This window comes from Gopherus evgoodei, chromosome 4 (assembly GCF_007399415.2).
Source record: "Gopherus evgoodei ecotype Sinaloan lineage chromosome 4, rGopEvg1_v1.p, whole genome shotgun sequence".
Classification (NCBI taxonomy): domain Eukaryota; kingdom Metazoa; phylum Chordata; order Testudines; family Testudinidae; genus Gopherus; species Gopherus evgoodei.
In genome coordinates, this window is record NC_044325.1 from 141,787,290 (window position 1) to 141,813,326 (window position 26,037).

The 26,037-nt window shown below is 46.4% G+C and overlaps 1 long non-coding RNA gene across 1 annotated transcript; it reads right to left on the reverse strand.

Annotated features, from left to right (window-relative positions):
• Positions 1 to 1,858: 1,858 nt before the first annotated feature.
• LOC115651739 lies at positions 1,859 to 24,199 on the reverse strand. The gene is made up of 3 exons (XR_004000421.1): positions 24,189 to 24,199; positions 10,389 to 10,393; positions 1,859 to 1,963 (listed from the first exon to the last, which is right to left on the reverse strand). It is a non-coding gene; the product is annotated as an uncharacterized LOC115651739 (long non-coding RNA).
• Between the last annotated feature and the right edge of the window lie 1,838 nt (positions 24,200 to 26,037).

The window sequence follows — 26,037 nt, forward strand, 5'->3', positions numbered from 1 at the left end:
ATGAGAAACGCGTCATGGACCATGGAATCTGGTCTCCCACTATGAAATCTGGTCTTTTGTGTGCTTTTACCCTATACTATACAGATTTCACAGGGGAGACCAGTGTTTCTCAAACTGTGGATCCTGACCCAAAAGGGAGTAGCTGGGGGGGTCGCAAGATTATTTTAGGGGGGCCACAGTATCGCCACCCTTACTTCTATGCTGCCTTCAGTGGAGGCAGAAGAGCGGCAGCTGGTGGCCAGACGCTCAGCTCTGAAAGTGGTGCCTTGCCAGCAGCCGGGCAGAAGTAAGGGTGGCAATATTGTACCGTGCCATCCTTACTGCTGTGCTGCTGCCTTCTGAGCTGGGTGGCTGGAGAGTGGCGGTTGCTGACTGAGGGCCTAGCTCTGCAAGCAGCAGCACAGAAGTAAAGGTAGCAATACCATTACATGCCTTTTTCACATCTGCGCTGCTGCTGGCAGCAACTCTGCCTTCAGAGCTGGGCAACCGCCACTCTCTGAAGGCAGCGCCACCGCCAGTAGCAGTGCAGAAGTAAGGGTAGCAGTACCACAGCCCTTTACCATAACCTTGCGACCCCCGCCAACTACTTTTTGGGTCAGGACCCCTACAATGACAACGCAGTGAAATTACAGATTTAAATAGCTGAAATCATGAAATGTAGGGTTTTTTAAATCCCATGACCATGAAATTGACCAAAATGGACCGTCAATTTGGTAGGACCATAGTTATAAGAGGCCCGGAGTTTTTTCCTTCATGAAAGCTACTACACTGGGAGATTTGCTTTTGATCTGTGCTGTCTTCAAGTCAGCAACTGCCACTGAGACTAAACCGGAGAAAAGAAGTTCCGGGTTATAATGACACTACAGCCCAGATTTTCAGAAGAGACCAGTTCCAGGGTAGGCACTGTAGCAGGGTATCTGGCTTCTTTGAGCCCTGCCACTGTCTCCATTTACTCCAAGCTCAAAAGCTTTCTCAGTTCTTAATGAGGGCGCCCCCTTCCTTATAGCCTTCTCTCCATGCTCTCAGTCCTTTGCAACCCTTCTCCACCAGCAGGTTCCTATTCCCTGCAGATCCCAGAGACAAAGCTTATCTCTCAGCAAGCCTCTGCCCCTTCCAAGTCCATGTGCCACCTAGAAGCGCCGGAGAATTGCTAACTGCCCTCCTCCCAGCAGGTTTTCTCCCCCAAACTCTCTCTGACTGAACTCAAGCTGTCCTCATATGCCCAACAGACCTGGTTTCTGGTCACCTGGTCACATAACATGACCTTTGGTTTTATTCCCTTCACCTGGAGAGGTGTGCTAAGCTTGGCACAGGTGAGACTGTGCCCCAACTCTCTTAAAGGGACAGGCCACCCTGTGACAGGCAATAAAATAAGAGGTTAGGTTTTCAGAGCAGCTGCACATCCAAGGCTTGATTTCCGTTTCCTTTCACTCAGCACAGTCATTACATCAGAGCGGCTGGTAAAGGGTTGGGTTGTTTCCCACAATGAGGATATTCATACTTTGTTTTCCTTACTGTTACCAAGCCCCTGGGGAGGAAACTTGCTGGCTAGAACATTTCAAACAGTTTGACATTTTGATTAAAAAAATGTGAAAATAGACTAGCAACATTTCTCGCTGAAAATGTGCTCTCTGTTTTTCATCCAGTGGCTGGTTGAAGAGCATCTTTTCTTTTGCTGCTGGACAAACTGATCTACTCAACCAGCGTATGAGATATCGTTGGGTTTAGGAGCGACTGTTGTACCTTCTGCGCTTTGATTTCTGATCTATTAGTCCTGGCTTCAAAAAGAGGGATGAAATTAGCCAGGTTATCTCATGGGGCTCCGAGGCACTACAAGATATAAGAAGATTCCAGGATGGTTAGTCTGTGTTTCCCTCTGAAGTCTAGAATGTCTGTTGAATCAGCATGAAGTGATGGAAACAGCTACAAGCATGGCTGAGAGTTCTTTTTGTTTAGAACATTCCTGGATGATTATCTCTGGGATTCACAGTCTGCGAATGCCCAGTTTTAAGTTCTCCACCATTTTGACTTTATAAATTACACCTGTGCAGTGTACAGTTACAATGTGTCATACCAAGAGTACTAGACCATTGTGAGATCAGAGGTAACTCAACCAATCATCACCCTTACTCTACAGCCAATTTTCAGTTTAGTTCGTTGTATGAGTGAGACTGCACAGAGGGTGGATTATTTGGCCTAGCTGCCATACCGGTGTAATCGCAAGGGCTTTCTGCCACTAGTACAAATAATGAATAACAATGGTGGGGTTTCTTGCATCTTTCTCTGAAGCAGCTGGTGCTGGCCGCTGGCAGAAACAGAAGACTGAACAACATGGAGCTCAGGTCTGATCCAGCTTGGCAGTCCTTATGTCCCTATGCAGCAGACCAGCACAACAGCTATGCAGCCCTTAAGCTCTATTTTGAGAGTTAAAAAGGGACTTAAGTGATGCATGAGGCTTCATGCTACGCAGGAGTGAATTTAACTTGGAGAACAATGTTTATTTATATACTGCCTGATGCAACCTTTCTCCGTACTTTTCTCTCCCCCTCACTTATAGCTGGTACTCAGGGAAATCCTGGCTACACTAACACAGACTGGGCAATGAGAGCTAATATTCTAGGAGCTCTAACACCATCTGAAGCATGGTTCATTTTTATTTGGAGACAGAAATCTCTCTATTATTATTTTTTTATTGTTTTAAGGAACTAAACTTGGCTCCATTGGCTACATGCTAGGGGAGAGGAAATAAACTGAAAGGGTTTGGAAAAAGCTATCTGCTGCCCTTTTTCCACCTCAAGGCCCAAGGAGCAATCTCCCTTCCCCTTATGCTTCTCCCCCATGTGGAATAAACTGAATCACTTACCAGCAGTGCCGAGTAAGTTATTGCAGGCCTGTCGCTTGTGCAGGACAGAGTCATAACTCACGCAGGTCCCAGGTGCTCCTGAGTTATAGTGTTTCTTATGCCACTGGTAGAGCTGCTATATGTTACCCCTGGCACCCAGGGTCTCCCAATACATTTTGTTTTAAGCAGGGATCAATAAGCCTTCCTCCCTTGGTGACGACACTGAGAAATATTGGCTGTGTGAAATACAAACGGGCCAGTTCATCCCAAGACCCAAAACTTTCCCCAATCAGTCTCAGCAAACATATTTTAAGGGACTGCTATATGCTCTTCTCCTTCTTCTTTCTTTCCCATGTCTCTCTGCTGGGAAAGTACTTACCTGGCTCACCTCCCCCTCTGCTCACCCAACCCCAACCCCAATCCATAACTTTCCCTCCATAGTCAAATCAAATGCTCCCCGGGGCTTGAGTTATAAGTCTAATGAGGGCTTTTGGAAGGCTGTGTGCACTGGGAATGGGGAGCGCTGATTTGGTAGGAGGCAGAATCCACTGGAGGGCAGAGCACCACTTGCCGCTGTGCCCTGAAAGTTACAGCGCGCCGAGGAGGCTGGGTTTAAGTGACAGAAGGAGAAACCATGCTGCTCATGGAAATGGAGAGGGAGAGATCAGAGCTATCCGAATGGACCCTTCTTCCTGTGAGAGTCACACAAGGGGCTGTGCCTGGAGTCTTCCAGTCCTCAAAGGGGGAGCAAAGCTATTGTATGAAAAGAAGCAAAATTCATACCCCAAACCAAACCAGGGTCCCATTGCACTAGGCGCTGTCCATACACATAGCATGTGGGTGTAACAGACAACAGGAAGCTGTGGGGGGTGGGGAGGAGGAGTAAGAAGGAAACAATATGTCCTCAAATAGCACTTATGTGGTATGTCATAGTGCCACCTACCCAGTCTGACTTTAAGCTAGCTGCTGCCTGCTGGCCTGTCTCCCCAGCCTACCCATGAGGACTCTGTCACACCCAGAGTCTTTTTCCAGGCCCCCACTTTTATTCTCTGAACAGAATATCACACAGTTCTTCATTGCACTCTGGGCTACAGCTCTCAGTGGAGCCTCTCTCTTGCTTTGCCTCTCTCTGTCCCTTCTGCCACTCCCTCTGAACTGAGGTCTCACTGGACCCCTTTCCAGATGGGTCTCATCAACTCAGAGTTGGCTGGCCCCAGACCCTCTGACCCTTAAAGGGGCAGGCCAGCCTGCTAGATGGTGTATAGGATTGGTGGAGGCATACTGCATGATGGTGCGTTTCACTCCGGTGGGCACAGAGGCAAACAAGGCTAGCCATCAGCAGAGCTTCTGGGTTTGGAGGTTATTGATTTCATTTTTCAGAGTTTATTTTTGATTTTTACATAGATGGCCAGAAATCAGGGGGCTTTCAGTGGCTTCTCTTTGTAATGCTGCCTAGTTTCAAACAGCACGATGTTAAAGTGCATTAAAGGTTCCCTAGTGCACACCAGCAAGGTCTAAATGGACCAATTAATACGCAGCATGTTACTGCACTTTAAAAAACACATCCCAATCGTGTGCACTACTGCTCCATGTAGAGAAGTCCTCAATATAAGTAGCAATTTCCTGTGTTTTTCAGATGTTTATTGGGGGGCAGGAGGTTAATCAGGGAATTTTATCAGGTAAAATCTAAAATCAGAAGCCCAGTATCATGTTCAGCCCTGTGCTTCAAGAATGCTGAGACCAGTCACTTGCTAACATTAGATTTAGACATGATGTGATCTCAGTGGGCCAAACTGAGCTGTTAGTTAAACCTATTGGATTCAATGAGGGCAGGCGTAAGGGAAGGAAGCAGCAGGCCCTGTGAGTGTCTTTCAAGATGATAGGCACTATTAGTGTTTATTGGCTGAATGCTGTCTGTGTGCAGCAGACACATGGATTTCACTGGCTAGATGACACAGGCCTAGGGTGACCAGGTGTCCGGTTTTCAATCAGAACACCTGGTCAAAGACAGACTCTGGCGGCTTTGGTCAGCACCGGCAACTGGGACATTAAGGGTCTGGTTGGCAGTGCTGCGGCGCTAAGGCAGGTTAGTCCCTAACTGTCTTGGCACTGCGCTGTGCCCCAGAAGTGGCCAGCAGGTCCGGCTTCTAGGCGGGGGGCCCACGGGGCTCCGCACGCTGTCCCAAGCACCAGATCCGCACTCCCATTGGCCTACTAGCATCGAACCTGCTGACTGCTTCTGGGGTGCATGCAGTATGGTGCCAGGACAGGCAGGAAGCCTGCCTTATCTCACCCGCTGTGCAGCTGACCGGGAGCCACAGGAGGTAAGCCCACGCCCCAACACCGAGCTCCATACCCCTGAGACCCCCCCAACCTGTAGCCCCCTCCTGTACCCCAAAGCCCTCATCCCCAGTCCCAGCCCAAAGCCTGCCTCTCCAGCCCAGAACCCTCACAGCCCCCGCATCCCAACCCTCTGCCCCAGCCCAGAGCCCCCTCCTGCACCCCCCCCAGCTAGGGTGTTCAGTTTTGTGCCATTAGAAAGTTGGTCACCCTAGACAGGCCCTCATGTGCAGATATGTAGTGCACCAGGAGACCAAGAATCAGAAAGTCTAGACTCCAGATTGCACAGGGTATATTGATATTCTTGTGCATATAGGTGGATTGAAAGGCATCATGAGAAATGTATCTCAGGGAGGGACAGAGTGTAATTGGAGGGAGCACATTGCACTAGCAGAAGTCAGCAGTGTTCTTCAGATGCCTGGGCATCCCCAGGTGGAGAAAGGGTGAGCATAAGGTCTAAGCACATAGGAAGAAGAAGTGAGTACATCCATTGGTGCTGGGATTAAGGAGAAAGAGAGACAGGATAAATGAAGCTCTTCTGATACCCAGGGACACTTTTTAAGTACCGACTGGGCCAGATCCTCAGCTGTGTAAATCAGTGTAGCTCCATAGAGGTTAAGAGAGCTAGGCCAGTTTAAACACCTGGTCCACTTCCAACTTCTTCTAGGCACTAGGTGAGTTTCAAAGTCTGCTGGCAACAGGAGGGAAGTTTGCCCTGAACAAGCCCTGAGGGAGATGGAGCCCTCTGTTACATGAAGTAAGCAACACAAAGGTGGGGACGTTTTCCCTCTGTCCATCTTCCTTTGTCCAAGGCTGTATGTGTTGCTCAATAAAAAGTAGCCTTTGCCTTATGCACAGAGTTACTCTCAGTCTTAGCACCCTACCCGTGTTGGAAATCCATTGCTTGAGTAAGAAAGATGCTGTATCAAACAGATTAATACACTGTTACATCATATTAGCCGGAGTAAGCCACCTGTTCCTTTGAGACTGTCTCTTTGGAGAAAATGTTTTACCTCTTATCTCAAGGAGTGAAATAAATGGAAAGGGCGAATGCTCAGTGATTTGAGCTTTGGCCTGCTAAACCCAGGGTTTGTGAGTTCAATCCTTGAGGGGGCCATTTAGGGATCTGGGGCAAAAATCTGTCTGGGCATTGGTCCTGCTTTGAGCAGGGGCTTGGACTAGATGACCTCCTGAGGTCCCTTCCAACCCTGATATTCTATGGTATGGAATTTAGATGGAGTCTCCCATGTTGTATTGTCTGGCCTGCAATGCGGGATGCTGGAATTGGGATTTGTGCAGAAGGGGAAATTGATCTGCATAGCTATAGCTGAATAGCTATTAGTGACTTCGTTCATAACAGAGCGTCAGCATGAGGGAGTTATAGCGGCATGGCTATAGCATAATAATTATGCTGGTCAATTTCGCCAGGTATACAAGCCCTATATTGTTTGATAACCCCAATGAGTTTGTCGCAGTGAGCAAAATTAGAGAGGTAAACTCTGACCATCTAAATGGCCCAGGGGATGGACATCCAAAATCTTTGGATACTTGGACCTTGGGAGAAACAAAATTTTTGCTGCTATTCAAATTTCAGATAATAGGAGAGGAACCAAAATCTGTTCCTCTCTCATTATCTGATGCTGTGGCTCAGCAGCTGCAGTAAAGAGACAGGTCAGGTGGGGATGGGGATTGTTCCTCTAGTTACTTTATTTCTGCGCTTTGTGGCTGTTTTACAGCAACCATAAAAACTGATAATAAATCAGGGCCGATACTATAAAATAGAGGAACAACCATGGTTAGAGGAGACCTAAAAAGATCGAATTCCCTCTGCCAATGCAAGAAAAGTAGTTTGTTTCCCGCCTCCCCTGTCAGTTTTCTTTATAGCCGCCCTGGGAGAGAAGTTACAGGAGTGAAGTGAAGCTGATGGAGTCCCTCGTTACATGAACACATGGGCTGTGTGCACACTGAATACTGTGTCTAGTTTTTACAGGAAGAGCTTTGCATTGCAGAAGTTTTATATTGCTCTCTCTCTTCCCCTTACACCCTCATATCAAATTTACAGGCAGGCATTTGGTGCAGGGGGAAATAAACTCCTTAAAGAGCATGATGTTTGTGGGTTTTAAAAAACAATTGATTAAAATGCCTAATGTATTCAGAGCTCCTTTAAGCTTTAAGACAGTGTCATAAACAGATAGCTAAGGGTTAATGTTCTTTTACCTGTAAAGGGTTAACACAGGGAACCAAACACCTGACCAGAGGACCAATCAGGAAACAAGACTTTTTCAAATCTGGGTGGAGGGAAGTTTTGGGTGTGAGTTCTTTGTTCTTTGTCTTGGTTCGGTGACCCTCTCGGCTATGAGAGTGATTTTTCTATCTCCTGGCTTTCTAATCTTCTGTTTCCAAGTTGTAAGTACAAGGATAGTAAGACAATAGGTTTATATTGTTTTTTTGTATTTACATGTGTGTAGTTGCTGGAATGTGTTAAATTGTATTCTTTTTGGAATAAGGCTGTTTATTCACTTTTTTTCTTAAGCAATTGACCCTGTATATTGTCACCTTTATACAGAGCCTATTTTTAATGTCTTTTTCTTTCTTTTTTATATAAAGCTTTCTTTTTAAGACCTGTTGGAGTTTTTCTTTAGTGGGGACTCCAGGGAATTGAGTCTGCAGCTCCCTAGGGAATTGGTGGGAGGAAGAAGTCGGGGGAAAATCTCTTTGTGTTAGATTTACTAAGCCTGACTTTGCATACCCTCTGGGTGAGGGGGAAGAGAGATTAGATCTCTCGGTACTTGTGTTTCCAGGACTGGAAGCAGGGAATCTCCTACGGTCGTCCAGGGAGGGGAGCCTGGGAGGAAGTAACAAGGAAACAAGGGGTGGGAGTTATTTCCCTTTGTTGTAAGACTCAAGGCATCTGAGTCTGGAGGTCCCCCAGGGAAGGTTTTGGGGAGACCACAGTGAGCTAGGCACTGTATAATTCCTAGCTGGTGGCAGCAATTACCAGGTCCAAGCTGGTAACTAAGCTTGGAGGTTTTCATGCTAACACCCATATTTTGTACGCTAAGGTCCAGATCTGGGAAGAAATGTTATGACACAGTCAGGGGTTTTTTTTACTGCCAGTCAAAAATTCAATTTACAGGCTGCAGTGTCATCCAGTGGTGATCAAACATGTTGCATTCTTTAGTGGATGCTGATCATTAACTCATTTTCTGTATGTGTGTTTTAGTTTCAGTTAGGAGCTGAGCCAAAATCCACTGAAGTTCGTGGGAGTCTTTCCATCACGCCCTGGGAAGGTGACATGAATGTACTTAATCAAATAGTAATTTGTGGTTGTAAGGGGACTGCTTTCTTGATATGTGTTCTATACACAAAGAGCACCCACATGCTTTTGCTCTAACTTTTGTTTTAGATCAAGGGCAAGCAACAAGATAAGAAAGCACAAAAGTAAAGTCTCTATCACCTGCTCTACACAAGCCATTTTTTGGAAATCTCCAACAAATGCTCTACCACTGGTATCAGCAACAGCACGAGCACAAGGGTTAGACAATATAGCAGTAACCTCCTGTCCCTTGTCCCATCTACAGTACCTATCCCACCATTTTCATCAGCCGGGGAGCTGAACCAATGGCAGTGAAATACTAGGAAATGTTCCCCAGAATAGCTGATGTAGACACAGCCTATAGGAGAGCATAGTGTGTATGCTCTCCTCTGTAACATTCTATGCCTGAACTGAATATAAAATGGCAGCTGCTTCCACAAGAGAGCAGCCCTATAAAATGTAAGCGGAACAACAAGCGAAGAAAGTAAAGATCCTATGAGAGAGCAGTGTGTGTTTGTGTGTGTGTCCTCTGTAACAGTCTGCTTGAACTGCAAACAAAATGGCCACTATCCTCGGCTGACAGCAAGATCCTTCAGAGATTTAAAGATGTCATAGAGAAAGCAACATACGCCTCATCCCATCTTTACTTTGTTTATTTCCCCCATGGCTCTGGATTTATGTAGTCTGTTTCAAGGCACTGGGTGTCCAATACAACTTCTCCTCACTGGTGAGAAATCTTTGCTTGCAGTTCACAGGCACATCCAGAAAATAGCAATGGGCCTAAACTATGAGGTTCAAATCTCACCTAGGTCAGAATCTCACTGAAAGCTTAAAGGCGGAGGAGGGCTCGGATCTGAGACTGTCATTCCAGTGCATCTCTCTCAGGCATCATTGGGTATGTTGCCTATCTCCTGTGTTACCAGGAATGGAATCAGTACCAGGGTGAATAACAGTTCCTTTAATCTCTTTTCCAGCCAGGAAGAAGGAGCTTAGGATGTGCTTTTCTGTGCTTCACCCCATTCCCTCCTGTATTTTTCCATTTGCTGTGCTGCCATCTTTTTAAATTAAGAGAGATACACAGCAAACCCTCTTCTCATCTTATTCACACACCACAGCCTACAAACACCCCAGAGATCTTCCCTCGGTCACACTACACAAAGCTTCCTCAGCTCTGTAGCTATCAGCCTCCTCCGCCCTCTCCCCCTGGGATGGAGCCAGCGCCTGGTGTCTCTCTACACCATGCTCATCTTTCACTTTGTGCTGTATCAACCTGTTGAGGAGATAAAGACTGGAGCAAGATGTGCAGAAAGCAACACAAGGTGTCCAGGGCAGGGAGGGGGAACAGGGGCCCAGCTCCATTTGATTCCTCCTGTTTCCCCTTGTTTATGGTTTTAGTGTTCTCTGCCTCAGAGCTGTTGCTCAAAAAAAGATTTAGAATGAAAGAGAGTGAGCGGTGTTTACTGGCATTTTTGTATTTGTCTGGGTTACCATGACAATACATACCACCTTCTTTCTCCCTGTGTGCCATGCACACCACACACTCTCACACAACCCAGGCCTTCCTTCTCCACTTCCTTCATCCTTTCATTTCCATTTGAAAGGCAGGTTTCTCAGGCCTCCAGGCTTTGTTTGCTCCTAACAAGCAATAACGGGCTGGCTGCTTTTAGTGTCTGCACTGGCGGTTGAACACTGATTGGTATAAAACTACAGAGGGGAAAGCTGCAGTTACGAGATGTAGCTTTTATTTGTTTTTCTATTATTGTACCATTTATGTCCCCCTCTTCTTTGCTCATCATCGTTGCAGTGAGCACAAGGGCTGCCGGCTGCTATGGGTCACAGAAGGGCCACTGATTGCTGGGATTTTGGAAAACATCATCTCCTTTCACTGACACAGGCTCCAACTAAGTAATTAATTCCTATTATTTGTAATGCATAAGAGCCTACAACCTCCAGCCAAGATCTGAGCCCCACTGTGCGAGGTGCTGTACATGCACAAACTAAGAAACGGTCTTGTCCTAGAGAGCTTCCTGTCTTAAACAAAACAGGCAAAGAGTGAGAGGAAAAAATTATTATCCCAATTTTACAGATAGGTGAACTTAGGTGCAGAGAGACTAAGGGCCACTTTGAAAAAGAGCCCACCAGGTTGGGTGCAAATTGGGCATTGAGCGTTTTTGAAACCCTGCCCATAAGTCTGTACACACCTCGCACACTGGAGTCCTAGTTCATGGCTGGAACTCCTAGGTGCTACCACAATACACATATGTAAATAGTGTGTCACAATGGGAGCTACCGAGCTCCTCTGAAAATGGCCTTAACTGTGAGGGCTGAGTATTTGAAAATCTGGCTCGAAGTGACTCACCTATGATCATACACAAAGTCTGTGGCAGAGCCAGGAGTGATTCCACATATCCTGGGTACCAGTTCAGTGCCTTCATCATAAGACCAGCCTTCCTCATAAGGAAACAGAAGAGTTTCCTTGATCCAGACACCTCTGATCCTGGGTAGGTGTTTGAAACCTGAAGCTGGATCTGGTTCTGAATTTTGCCCATCATCTCCATAACTGGGACAAACCAAAACCCTGCATCTAAACTGCTATGAGCTGTGTGGGAAGTGTCTTAGAAAGAAATCTGGATACAAATTTCAAGACTATCCCAGCTCATAATATTATCCACCTGAGTGGATCTTTACCAGTATGACCCATCCATTCCTCTCCACCATAGAACTGGCCCAAGTGACATAGAGACTGGGATTTCTTTCTGTCAATGAGTCTTGTTCAATGTCACAAGCTGGACCTTGCCATGCAGAAGCCAGATCCTGCTCCGTTGGCCTAAACTCCCTTGGTGAGAGCAGAGTGTTGTGCATGTATGAAAAAGTCCAAGTGCCCTGGGAGAAATGCAAAAACCCAGCACTGTATTTCCAACACAGTCAACTTCCATTCAGCCAGGCATGTGTGTGGTATGCTAAGGAGGACGTGCGTGCACTGTCTATTGCCTGGTGTAGCCAAAGGATTAAAACTGGGGTGGCAGGCACTGGTCATTAAAAACTGGGGGGGAAACCTGCTCTCTCGAATGAAATCAGTCTGGCAGACCCAGTGTTCTGCCTCCTTTCCAGCAGAGAAGGTTAGTAACGATCCCCCAGCCTTGCTTCTGTCTGACCCTGCAGCTGCTGCCTTCTTAACAGAAACAGATCCCTCATTAATCATCACCCATGGCTCTTGCTATAGCTACCCCTAGCCTCAGTAATCCCATTAGCTTTCCCTTCCTGGCTTCCTCCATGGCCCCTTATCAGAGGCTTTTCAGAAACCCAGTCAGGGCTGCCATCCCCCTCCACTTCTCTTCATCTCCAGAAAAGCCATGAGGCGAGCACACAGCTTTTTTTTTAATTGGAATCTCTGCTGAATCTGCTAATTAAGTTCTTTGCCGGCAACTAATATTCTGCTGTTAATTCTTCAGCAGAATGATTCCTCCAGCAGTCACAGAGGTTATGTTAACTGGCATCCCTCCATGGCTCCTTTATTAAAAAAAAAAAGAAAAGAAGGGCCCTTTCTAATCACTAGGAATGACTCATATATTAGCAGCCAACATTCTGTGCCTTGCTGATGCTGCTTTGGTGCTCGACAAGCCCAGGCTGAGGAAGCAGTGATCATCCTCAGCACCTTTTGACTTGGGCAAGAATGGAGGCTGCTCAGTACCTCACAGGATCAGGCCCCCAGGATTTAAAGACACGGTGTTCAAAAATGCTAGCTAACACACTTGAAAAGGCAGTGCAGTCTTCCACATGTGCGAAACTAGTTCTATCTTCGGGTAGGTCTACACAGCAAAAGAAGATCTGATTTCAAGCAGCAGTGTGATTGCACTATTTGTAATCTAGTTCAGTGCTTCTCAGGCTATCTGATGTGGGGGACAGGCAATTTTTTTTTCCAATGTGCCAGGGACTGGTGCCATATTATTATCCTATTCAATGCTCTTACGAGGAAACTCACCGTGGACCTGCAGCTGGTAGTTCACGGACCGGCACTGGTCCACAGACCACCACTTTGAGAAGCACTGATCTAGTTAGCTTGGGTACTGATAGCAGTGAAACTGCAACATAACAGACTTCAGCATGGATTAACCACCTGAGTAATTACTCAGGGACTCAGGATGGGGTAGTAAAGTATGCACTGAAGCTCATCTTGCAGAGCTTCATTGCTACTGGTACTTGCACTAGCTATATAAAAGATAGCTCAGGTATGTCTACACCCATGCATGTGATTGCAGTGTAGTCATCCCCCTATGAACACAAGGCAGTGTGTAGTTTTCACCCTAGATTCCCCCATGATCTTTACCTTGACCTGCTAACATCTGTCAAAACTACATGCCTCCTTGTTAACTACCACGTTGGCATGGAGGACATTGGTAGAGCTGTGTGGGGAGTGTGGGACTGGAATAGCAAGGGGAGATGAGGGTTGGTATACTGAGGCATCAGGCATGTCTGCAAAGCAGAATTAGACTAGCTGAAGGACAAGACTCAGGGGCATCAGCAGAACTGTCCATTGGAGCCTGGGACTGGAAGATCAAGGCTACTCTGCAGAGCTCTGTGGGAAGCCTACCGCGGGAATAGCAGGGTCTGCTGAAGTACATAACTGAGGTATATATGCAAAGCAAGTGTGCAAGTACAGTAGTGCAAATGCAGGATTATTTCAGGAGCAGGATACATCAGCAAAGAGCTGTGTACACTTGCACAGCCTCCAACTGCTCTGTCCTATCAGCCTCTGAGCAGCACCAAATTCACCCCCAAAGTTGGGGAGGTGACCAGGAGGCATGGTTATGTAGAAGAAAGAGGAGGAAGGAACTCCCCACAGCACAGAACAGATTCCCCTGGTTCTCAGCTCAGAGTTCAGGCAAGTCCATCCCCATCATTCACTGCAACCCAGGGAGAGAATTCTTGACCTGGATGGAAATTCCATGGCAGCTCCCACCCCCATCACCCTTGGCTCGTTGTCAGGCTAGCTCCCAGCCTTCAGCTATTTAAAGCAGCTCCTGGAGGAAATAAATAAATAAGTGACAGAATAAATAGCTTTTCCTGGCCGTCAGGGCAGCTGGATTCAGCCACTGAGTCTGGAGGAGGGCAGGGGCAGGGTATTTCTAGTCAAAGGACCCACTGCAAATGAAACCTGATGATATATTTCTGGGGCAAGAACATCATCTGTGAGGAGACAAAGCAAATCTTGCACCTCCCAGTGTTCCCTGGTAGCAAATGGGGGAGGGCAGGGGCACAGAGACATCATGCTGCAAAGTCACTGCTGGTATCTCCCAGTCCCTTCCATCTGTGGTTTAAAAGCTCCAATTCAAACCCCCAGTGAATGCCCTCGAACAGAAGACCCTTCCCTCTCTCTGCAATGCCAATAATAAACCTCTGTTGTGTGGGACTGGGAGACACTGGGTGAAGGGAAGAAGGAAGAGGCATACTGTAGGAAGGAATACACCTGGGATCCCACCTACATTGATCACTTATCCCCAGGAGGAGCATGAGAGTCTGTAATGGACCCATGTGCCCCCTTTTCATGGAAATGGAGCCCAGGATGCAATGTGTTGGTAGAGGTCAATAAGGAAGCTTCCAGCTAGTTATTACCATATTGGAGCTGGACCCAAAGCCAAAAATTAAGGATAAAGACGATATAGATACAGAGCTGGATTCTCCACTTTCTTGTGTGGTTACACTTGCATCTTGTGAGCTCATTTGTGCCTGAGCAGAGCGAGCGTACAATTCCACCAGATTGGAACTGTGTCACTCTACAGGTGTGAGTGAAAAAGTGAGGCAGGTGAGAGTTGGGCCCATTGGTTATATAGCTACAGATCTATTTATATTCCAAATCAGTGCTTGGCTCTATCACTCTGCTCCATTACTCCGACTTCTGCATCATGCTGACAGCATGATGGACCTTCATGCTGCACTGCTAGTGGCCCCTGGCATTGGGCTACGATCAGAGAGGCTGATCACTTGCACACAGCTTGAAAATTCAAAAGCTCTGAGGTTTTTTTTACCCTCTTTTCTCTTGCTTTCTATTTTTACAAATAATACCTGGTTTCAAACTGAATAGAATACCAAGTGTGCAATTAAATTCCCGGGTGCCAGCACTGCTTTGAGGAGTGCCTCGACACAACCCTTCCTGTAGGCTGATGCCAAAGCATAGTCCATGACTGAATCAGAGCCTGGGGTAGGCAAAGGAGCTGGTGATGGAGCCTGATCCTGTTCCCACTGAAATCAATGCAAAACTCCCATGCAATTTCAGTGCGAGTCAGGATTGAACCCAGGCCCCAGCTCTTGATTCCCCCAGGGAGCTGGGATCACCCCATATTTATTTGATCTAAATTTTCATTAGTGCAAACTGGACCTTCATGGAAACAGGATGCTCTCCTCATGTTATTATGTGCAGTGGCCAAACCCATAATTTTCTAAATGGCAAAACCATGAACGCTCTTCTCATCCCTAGAAGGATTCCTTTCAGGTTAGATCTGAGGCACATGGGTAAGGGGTATCTTGGGAGAAGCTTACCTTGATTCTGGCTGTCATATACTCTGTCTTAAACAGAACAGCTGCCACACACACACACAGATTGAGCTCCAGCTTTGTCAGTCTTATTTATCATGGGCCACACCTTGTCTGGAACTTTATATAATGAAGAGCTCCAAGCGCTAGTCAGCACCCACAACTGAGGCCAGATTTTCAAAGGTGCTGGACACCCATGTGCACAGCTCTTCTGAAAATCTGGCCAATTGTTTTGGTGTCTACAGGGGTTTGTATTGGCCTAGATCTGCCTATAGGCGCAAAACTTTTAGAGGGCTTTGCCTGGCAGGAATAGTGAATGAGAGCCATTGAACAAAATGCTGGGAAAGCTCTTTTGAAAATTCAGGCCACAATGTCTGAATAATATACAAGTCTACTTTTAGGTATGTATACAGCCTCCCATTACTGCAGGTATCAGAGCACTTCACAATCTTTTGAATGTATTTATCTTCACAATACCCTTCTGAGGTAGGGAAGTATTATTCTTTATTTACAGATGGGGAACTGAAGCAGACAGAAATTAAGGGCAATTAAGGTATTTAGGTGCTGAAATACCTTTGTGATGTGATGTGACCTATGTAAGCCTAAGTAACTTGCCCGTGGTTACACTGCTGTGGCAAAGTAGGGAATTAAATCCAGAGTCTTGTGAGTCCCAAGCTATCACCCCAATCAGTGCAAGTAACTTTACCATGACACTGCCTATGTTGTAACTGCACTGTGAATGGGGGATTCCAACCATCAGGATATATGGATATGGGGAAAGCAGTGGATGTGATATATCTTGACTTTAGCAAAGCTTTAGATACGGTCTCCCACAGTATTCTTGCCAGCAAGTTAAAAAAGCATGGATTGGATGAATGGACTATAAGGTGGATAGAAAGCTGGCTATATTGCTGGGCTAAAAGGGTAGTAATCAACGGCTTAATGTCTAGTTGGCAGCTGGTGCCAAGCGGAGTGCCCCAGGGATCGGTCCTGGGGCCGGTTTTGTTCAACATCTTTATTCATGATCTCAATAAAAGGATTAATTACACCCCCAGAAATTTTGCAGATGACGCTAAGCTGGGGGGAAGGGAAAAAAGATGGAAGGTAGGGATAGGGTCCAGAGTTACCTAGACAAATTGGAAGATTGGGCCAAAAGAAATCTGATGAGGTTCAACAAGGACAAGTGCAAAGTCCTCACTTAGGACAGAAGAATCCCACACACTGCTACAGGGTGGCGACCAGCTGGCTAAGCAGCAGTTCTGCAGAAAAGGACCTGGGGATTACAGTGAATGAGAAGCTGGATATGAGTCAGCAGTGTTCCCTTGTTGCCAAGAAGGCTAATGGTATATTGGGCTGCATTTTTAGAAGCATTGCCAGCAGATCGAAGGAAGTGATTATTTCCCTCTATTCGGCACTGGTGAGGCAACATCTGGAGTATTGTCCAGTTTTGGGCCCCCCACTACAGAAAGGATGTGGACAAATTGGAAAGAGTCCAGTGGAGAGCAATGGAAATTATTTGGGTGGCTGGGGCACATGACTTATGAGGAGATGTTGAGGGAACTGGGCTTGTTTAGTCTGCAGAAGAGAAGAGTGAGGGGAGATTTGATAGCAGCCTTCAGCTACCTGAAAAGGGATTCCAAAGAAGATGGATGCAGGCTGTTCTCAGTGGTGGCAGATGACAGAACAAGGAGCAATGGTCTCAAGTTGCAGTGCGGGAAGTTTAGGTTGGATATTAGGAAACACTATTTCACTAGGAGGGCGGTGAAGCACTGGAATGGGTTACCTAGGGAGGTGGTGGAAACTCCATCCTTAGAGGTTTTAAAGGCCTGGCTTGACAAAGCCCTGGCTGGGATGGTTTAATTGGGATTGGTCCTGCTTTGAGCAGGGGGTTGGACTATATGACCTCCTGAGGTCCCTTCCAACCCTAATCTTCTATGATTCTATGAGTGTCTATACAAACCCTAAATTGGTTCAATAAAAGATATTACCTCAGCCACCTTGTCTCTTCCAGATGATACTTAATTCACTTTTAAAAACTATTAAGTGTGTGTAATGCAGAGCCTGAACCATTCAAGGGTGTCTCTCTGCCGCTCTAGCTATAAAATACAAAAGGGGAGTCTGTGGTGATTTCTAGTTGTGGGTGGTTGGAAACTTCTCTGCAAAGCATAAAACTGAATGACAAGTGCCACTTATAGAGATGAAAAGGACCCAAACGTTTATCAATGTATCAAACTTCTCATCAGCTTCCAACCTCCTCTTTCTTTATTTGAGACATTTCAGTAATTGCTCCTAAATCTAATCACTAAGTCTTTTTGATGTCTTCTCTGTCACTGTTATGTAAACCCTGCTATAACTATGCTGTATATTTTATGGATTGTGTGTTTGCCAAGGTCCCTTAGTGTGTGAGAACTAAAGCAGTTCCTTTGATTACAGGATCAAAAAAAATCTCAGGAAATATAAGGACAAAACAAACAAAGAGAATCTCAATGAAAACAGAGAGCGTGTGGTTTCAGTGATTTGGTTATACAGATAGATGCAAATATTAAGGTTCTGAATTAGCATAGAGAGAATTCCCAGTGTCCAAGAAGAAGCCAAGCTACATTAGACACAAGAGGACATGATGTATATGGGCAAAGGATGGCCAGGACCAAAAGATCAGAGCTAATTTTTACCTAAGTTACTTTGGTAAAAGTTTACATATTAAAATATCCTGGATGCAAATCCTCAGCTGATGTAAATCAGTGTAGTTCTACTGACTTCAACAGATCTTCACTGATGTACAGTCTCAGAAGATCTGGATTTTTGTCCTTGTTCAATATTTAGGACCAGATCCTCTGCTGCAGTGGAGAAGTGCATAATGCAGGTTGGGCATGTACAAAGGTGGCTAAAGCTCACCTCAACTCCTCTGCATCAGGCTGGTCCCAGCATAAGTTAGACTAGACTCAAGCCTGCTCTAAATCACACATGGGTTGTTATGGGTCCCTAGCAGTCAATATGGCAGCTGGGGATTGTCAGAGATCAGGGAAGCCTCAGCCACACACCTTTTCCTTGTGTGCCACCCCTAAGCTTGTAGCTGGGTGGCATAAGAGCTGCTATTCTGCTCTATGCCACTGGAGATTTCCTTTTACACTGGGAAGTCTTCCTGCTGGATGGCTAACTCTACCTTTAAAGTGGCTTTGGCAGTGTAAAGGGACCACAAAATGAGTGCAAACAGCCCATGAGAATACCTCCTGTGCTCTGGGACCTCTCTAGAGAGGGCAAAGGTGGCTTACGGGATCTACACTGGCCCTGCTCCCAAACCCAAGCACAGGGGACACACAGGGGGCATGTCAGAGGCATGGCCAGAGTCCACTGCACTACAACAATTCTGTTTCCATGGCCCATAGGGAGCCATGGGAAACAGAGTAAGTTAGAGAAGCCCAGAGGTTGTTCTTATTTACATCTATAGCTGGGCATGTCCTGGCATGGCTCCACAGTGTGCAGAGCTCAAAGGTAGCTAAAGCCACCTTAAAACCCACCCACACATGGACCCCTCATCCCTCTCCTAAGCATAGGAATGGAGGAGTTGAGAATAAAGCCAACTGAGTTCGTTCCAGCTGTGCCCCCAAGACCTGATCCAAAACCTATTGAAGCCAATTGAAAGACTGCAATGGGTCATGGGAATATTTAAACAGGCATTGCATTGGCAATGAGAGCCCATTAGAACAGGTGAGAGGCCCCAGCCTTGAAGTCTGACCTTCTCCAGAAGCCAGTGGAGTTCAAAGCTAGGGTTTAGATGCAGCTCATTATAGAGAAAGGGTTAAGCTGTGAAATCCTGACCCAGATCTCAATCTTTCCACAGTTCCAGGGCACATGGACTCATTGTTCTTCAGGCTCATCTCTAATTAGAAGGGACTTTGCTGAACTTATTCTATCACTTTGAGCAGCCTTTGTTTTCCTGGGAATTCCCATCTGAGCTTTCTTCCACCAGATTGTGATCTGCCTGGTTATTCCGGGAGATCAGATCAACTGGACCCCTCCTGATTGTTACTGATAGGCCTGAATCTTACCTGCCTTCCAAAGCTGAAATCAAAGCAGCTGAGCTTAGGGCTTGTCTACAACAGGGGTTTTTACACTTGTGCAGCTACAATCGTGAAATCCTAGCATAGATGCAAAGCACTGGATCACAGCAGGGTTCATATCAGCACAGCTTATTTCAGTGTAGCAACCCCAGAGCAAATATCCCTAATACACACACACACACCCTGAGACTGCAAAGAAGACATCACAGACTCATGCTGCCTTGACAACTGCGTGTGCAGGGGAGGGGAGCAGGAAGTCAGTCCTTTTGCTTAAGTTGGAGGAGATGTAGACTTGGCTTGCACCCTCTGACGGGCCATCGCTATCAATGGCTGATGGAATCCATTTTTGTGTGCAGGGTTCAGTTTCTCACCTTGTCTGTTTACGCTACTGAAAGCCAGTATAAATAGGCTGCTGTTCTCATTAGAAAGACATTTGGAAGGCTTGCGACTTAGGTTAAACAAGTGAAAGAAGAAAGTAAACTTTAGAAAGTGCTTCTTCTCCTTCTTTGAGAAAGAAAAACAGAATTCTTTGCCAGGAGCGACAGCATCTCTGCCCCATTCCTCTCTGAGAAAGACAATGACAAATCAGGTGGCTTCCAAGACTGACACAGGAAGCTGGCAGAGCTGTGGAAATCCACTGCCAGGTTTTGGGGAGCTTTAAATGGCATTTAATTAGTGGCATTCAGGTGGCCACAATGGTGTTTAGCACAGCAGTAGTGTTAAGGCAGAACTGCATTTCCTGGCATTTGTTTATTAAAGCAGCTCCTGACAAAGAATAATGACTTCTTAATGAATCTGTAACATTAAGTTGTGGTTTTTCCTTCTCCCCGCTCCCGCCACCCCCATTTTCCTGGGATCATTAACTCCTGAAACCTCACAAGGAATGGGTTTGGGTTTGCTTTTTGATGGTTCTTTTTCTTTCCGCTTAAGGAGGAGGTTCAGCTGCGGTAATGCAAAAAATGAGCTGGCTCTGTGGTGTTGACAGCCTTGCAAGAGCTGCAAAGAAATGGCTCTCTAGAGAGAGAGATTCCCAGTAGCAGAAAAGCACAGTGGGAGTCACAAAGTGGGGAGACAGGCAAAGAGCACATTTGGTTGTAATGCAGGAGACCTTGTCCCTTGCATTATGCTGGGATCTTACAAGCAGTTGGGAAGCTCCAGTGAAGATCTTTGCTATGTGTGATAATTTCCCTTAATTTAAAGGAACAGAGCCTGCTTCCTCACTGCCCTGCATCCCATTACACCTGTGAGCAGAGCACACCCCCTTGGCATTGGTTATCAGACCCTGTGGGGAATCAAACCCACAGTTTTGATCTATGTGTGGGCTTCTCTTCTACCCAAGGCCTTGCTGCTTCCTATTGGGCTATTCAGTGACTTATTGATTTTTTCCCCCTTTCCCCGCTAACAGAGAGTTACCGAGATGTTTTCCTTACCACTTTCTCCAAGCTAGTCTTTTATCTGGATGTTTTGCTTCTCTTGTTCTCACAGATCTCCTTTCCCCTCCAGCTGATGTTCTCCTGGTATCCAGATGTTCTTCCATCCTTAGTCTCCCAGAAGTTATCTTTTTCCTATTTCTCACATGTTCTCTCCTTTGTGTCTTTCCTCCACAGACATTCTGCCCACAAATATGTCTGAGTCCAGAGGTCTAAATACTTTTACAGTTCCATCATCATAGTATCTGAGTGGCTCACAAGTGTTAATGAATTTATCCTATGAAGTAAGAAAATATTGCATTCCTGTTTTACAGATGCAGATAGATTAAGTGACATGCCCAGGTTATGCAGGGTATTTGTGCAGAGCCAGAAGTTGAACCTACATCGCCTGAAGTCCCAACCCAGTACCCAAACCACAAGACCATTCTCATTCCAGTGCTTTCGCTTTTCTCACCCAGCTCTGGATGCTAATTCTTGTCCTCCTTGCAATCTGATGTAGGATGAGACATTACAAAATAATTATCCTGCTTTCTACAGGCCTAGATATAGTAAACAAATAGTGATTTCTGAGTTTTAGGATTAGAGCTGTGCAATGTTTCTTTTAGAATATACAAGAAATGAAATACTGGCAGAGTTGTTTTCCATTGAAGAGCCTGTAATCTCACTGCATGACTCCTGGTTGCATATCAGGGAAGATTTAATTTCACTGGCATTAGGAATTCTACTGAAAAAGCAAAATGATCTATTGTCTTCCAGCAACCTGAGGGGCATGTGACTAGAAGCTATAGGAATTAGTCAATTTCCAGCCATTTCTAGTAGGGACTACAGACAGCATAGTCCTGGTTTCTTTCAGCAGGCATATGTATCCATTATCATATAGCAGCAGTGGCTGAGGGGGAACCTCACAGACTTGGCATCTCTCAGCAAGGAGCTGCTGTAGACAATGACATAGTTACTCTTGTGAAAAGGCAAGGAGGGAGCTGTTCAATATTTAGCAAGCCCATCACATTTCCAGTAGAGGGCAATGCTTCACATATGTGTGCAAACATCAACAAGCCACTTCCCATTAAGATGAGCTGTTTGCCATAAATTGCCTTTAGACTAAAGAAAAATTGACTGGCTAGTTTCAGTTTACACGCTTGCCCTATAGCTTGTGGGAGGTCCCTGAGCCAGCCCATTAGGAGGCAGTGATGATCCCTTGGACACTCATTCCTTAAGGGGCAGATTTTCACTTGCTCTACAACCAGTGTGACGCTTAAGGCCAGATTCCCACAAAAGCTCAGCCCCCAGCGTGCTGAGCACTTGTAAAAGCCTGGCTCCCTGTATCACCAACTTGGCAGCCGCCCTTGACCATCGGGAAGAAACAGTCTTTATGTGCAAACCCTGGCCTGGGAATTTTCCACTTGAGCCGCACAGGACAGTACATTGGCCATGTACAGTTGCCAGAGCACCTCTGTGGCAAGGAAGTGCCACGTGCAAGCCCTGGATAACTCATTCTTGTTTCTTGCTGGAGCTTCCCATTCTCTTGTGAGTAGTGGATGGTGTGGAAGAAAATACTATGTCATAACATGCAGCAAACTGCATCTTTTGGGCTGGCCTTTCTTTTGCCAGGGTGTTAATAGAGATTGACAGAGCCTGGAGTTACAGGCAATTCCGCTGTCAATTTCTATGGCCTCCTGTACCTGGTTAAACAAAGGCAGGGAGAAAGAGAAATGTCAGGCAGACACAGCTGCTGGAATCCACCACACTGCCTCCCCTATGCTCAGAACTAGTGCTGCTCAGACACATTATGCAGCTCCCAAAAGCTTGTCTTTGGCCTCAGAGAAGGGCTGACGGGTCACTGATCTTGGCCCAGCTACAAGGCCATGGAAGCTAGACCTGCTCATAAAGAAAGAAAAACGTGCGTAATGATGAATTGTCCAGTGGAGATGAATGGGGCAGGTGCCGAGCCATCTGCTGAGCCGGAGAGAGGATTCTGGTTGCATGGGCAAGGCAGGTTGAGTGAGCCTGCATAGCCTCTACAGTGAAACAGCATTTTTAGGGCCCACCCCAGATTTACGGCTCCTTTCCTTTATGGAAATAATAGGCCAGCTCCTCAGTGGGTGTGGCTCCGTATAACTTCCCTGATGTCATAGATTTACACCTGCTGAGGATCTGGCCCATTAATACATACAAACCAAAGTTAAATGTTTGTGTTAGCTCTATAAATGGGCGAGCTTCCTTCCTAAGTGGGGGGCATGGCCAGGGAAAGGGGGTGTGACTAGCATGCTACTGTGCTGTGGAAATCCCCAGCTTCAGAATGATCTTTGGGGGCTGTTGCGACTGGATGTAATTTAGAGCAGCCCTGATGTTGCTCTATCTTGTTCTGGGTGTTTGAATTGCCTCACAGCAGCTCCAGGTACTGAGGGGCTGGAAAGGTGGCTTCAAGCCACTTTTATCCAAACTGTAGCCCTGTTGCAGCAGGAGCTCTGGCTCCAGTATAAGAACCTTGTTATTATTAGAGATGGACCCCAGCCGTCACATTTGGTTGGGTTCTGAGTTTCAAACACCCAGTGGGGTTGAAATCTGGGGTTGAGATTCTGGGGTTGAGGTTATTATGACAGTCCTGTGCACAAAGCCACCTTTTTATAACATGTCCCTAGACGCTTATCTCCCCCACCCATAGCTACAGTCAGAAAGCGAGTGGAATGTGACTGCGGGGTGGGCTAGTTCCAGGGGTAACATTTTTCCAGAGCCATTTATCACCATCACTCAGCCCTGAACATGCTCCTTCCCCATAAACATCTGAGGCCCCACTGAAATGCCTCACAGTCTGTCACCAGCCTGATTTATGGCTTTTCACTCCGGAGTCATTCGTATTTCCTGAGACATGGGATTTCTCTCTCAGTGAGCAGGCCCAGATGGAGACAGCATGGCTTCAGGGGAACATCACCTTAGTGCCTTGGAGATCTCTCTGTCATACTGTGGCAAGCCTGGCACCACAGCACCCCTTTGTGGCAGGGGTGGGATGGGGTGTCAGCGCCTCACCACTCTCCAGTCCTTGCATCTGCCTCCTTGCAGGTGGTCGGTTATGGCCTCCTGGCCTTCTTCCCCCCATCGCCTCTGTCTGGCAGGGTAGCGCAGCCTAGCGGTCTGAGTCTGTACACACACACCCCAAATGAGTGGGGTAGCGCAGCCTAGTGGCCCAAGTTTATACAATCCCCCTTCACAAGTGAGGTAGTGCAGCCTACCTGCCAGAGTCTATACAACCCCTCTTATGAATGGGGTAGCGTGACCTAGAGGCCAGAGTCTATACAACCCCTCTTACGGGTGGGGTAGTCTTGGACACACTCTTATCCAGACACATGCACAGAGACACAAGTACAGACTTGCATACAAGACATGGGCACACTAGGATCCAGATATGTATACACACGCACACAAAATACTGATGCATTTGGATCAAGACAAGTGCACAGAAACACAGACACAGCTACACTGAGTATCAGATCCAGAGATACTATTCTATTCAGTTCAATAAGATTTTATTGGCATGACAATAAGATTTTATTTGGCAAGTGTTGCCAAAGTATAAAAAAGCCTATAAACTGAGATCTCTGTCGGAGGTTCAGCAGTAGGTGCAATTCATCAGGCATTCACCCAATACGTTGGTATTTAATCCTCAATACTTGAAGCATCTGCCCAAAACAGTGTATACTTGGATACACTCAGACATACATATACAATTATATCAACACACACAAACTCTTCCAGACAGAGGCAAACATGCCCACTTGGATCCACACACAGATATCAACACATACCCACTCAGACACAGAAACACATGCATACATCAGACAGGGGCACACTGACTCATCCATGTACTCAGACACAGACATACACACACACACAGACTTGGACACTGGAACTCAGACATACTCTCCCATTCAGAGCCATACACACTCAGAGACTCACACACACTCTTGGACACACACACACGCTGACTCACACTGTCATACAGAAACACACACACATATATTCACACAAAGATTCACAGATACCCTCTAACATGGACAGGCACAAACACATGAGTCACACATTGACTCTCATATCCCACCCCACTCACCCACACACTTACACAATCTCTCTGTTACAGGGATAGACATACATACTGACATGTCATGAACACTCAGATGCACACGCTGACAAACACATACTCTTAGACATACAAATAAACATCCCAGAGCAGTTGGCTTTCTCCCTCTGCAATCATTGAAATGCAGGCAGTATTCTGCTCCTTAGATTTTGACGCTGTAACCCAAAACTTGGTCAACTGCCAAAGCCATCCTGGCATGAAGCATGGCACAATGACATTGGAACAGCAACTCTCCCATCTTTATGGGAATGAAAGCTGGGGAGTCTGGCATGAGACTTTATTGCCATCAGTGGGAGAAAGCACTAACAGGGTCTTTATCTCATAGAGCCACATGCTGCATAGCTGCAGGCCCTGCTGGGGGATTTAAAGGTGGCTCAGGCTAATCTGAATGCCTGGCTGGCAGTACAAGCCTCTGTGATCTCTTCTTCTCCCTCGCACCTGGGTAGGGGAGGACGAGTCTTGCTCTGTCATCAGTGCAGGGAAACGGCATGGGCTTAGCATGACAAACACAAACATTCTCCCCATGTTCTCACGAACTAGGGCAATCATACTGCTTTTTCCTACCAATGCTGTCTTCTTGGCAAATAAAACCTTTCCCCCACGCCCTGTGCCTTAACCTTCTGCCTCTAGCTCCAGCACCAACAAACCAAGCCGCATTTGGATTCAGGGCTGCAGAGATGGACAATCATTGCAATAATCCACTATCTAGGCCCTCCTCTGCTCCAGTTCTGTTCTGCTGATCTGGGGCTGGATTTTCAAAGGAGCTGATGGGAGTTAAGTACCCAAATCCCATTTACTTTGAAAATAAGCCAGGCCCTTAACTCCTTTCCAGCCCTTTGAAAACTCTCAGCCTGAGTTCTTATTTGTATTGCAGTAGCACCTAGAGTTCTTATTTGTATTGCAGTAGCACCTAGAGACCTCATGGGATCAAGGCCCATTGTGCTAATGGCTGTACATAGAGATAAACAGTCCTTCCCGCCCTACCCTGAAGACCAAATAGACCAAGGCCTTGTCTTCACTACAAAGTTAACTCAAGTGTTACCCCTAACTCAAGTCCCATCCACACATAAAAACCCTGAACTCTGACGTGGTGGTGCTTTTGACTCATGTTGTCTGGCCCATCATGGATACAGGCTCCAGTCAAGTGAGCACAACTCATCAGCTGCTAGCATGACCATTAAATAGTGTGGATGTAGTCTGTCGGGCCAGTGCTGCTGCTAGCCCTCCAGTGCCTTCTCATAGTTCCCCCATGTGTGCCCAAAAAGGAGAGAGAAGTTCTCACACAATTCACTGGGGAAAAAGCTCAACATAGAGCAGTGCACACAGAACTATAGGACGCACCCAGAGAAGTTCTAGTACCTCCATGAGGGAGAGCAGCACAA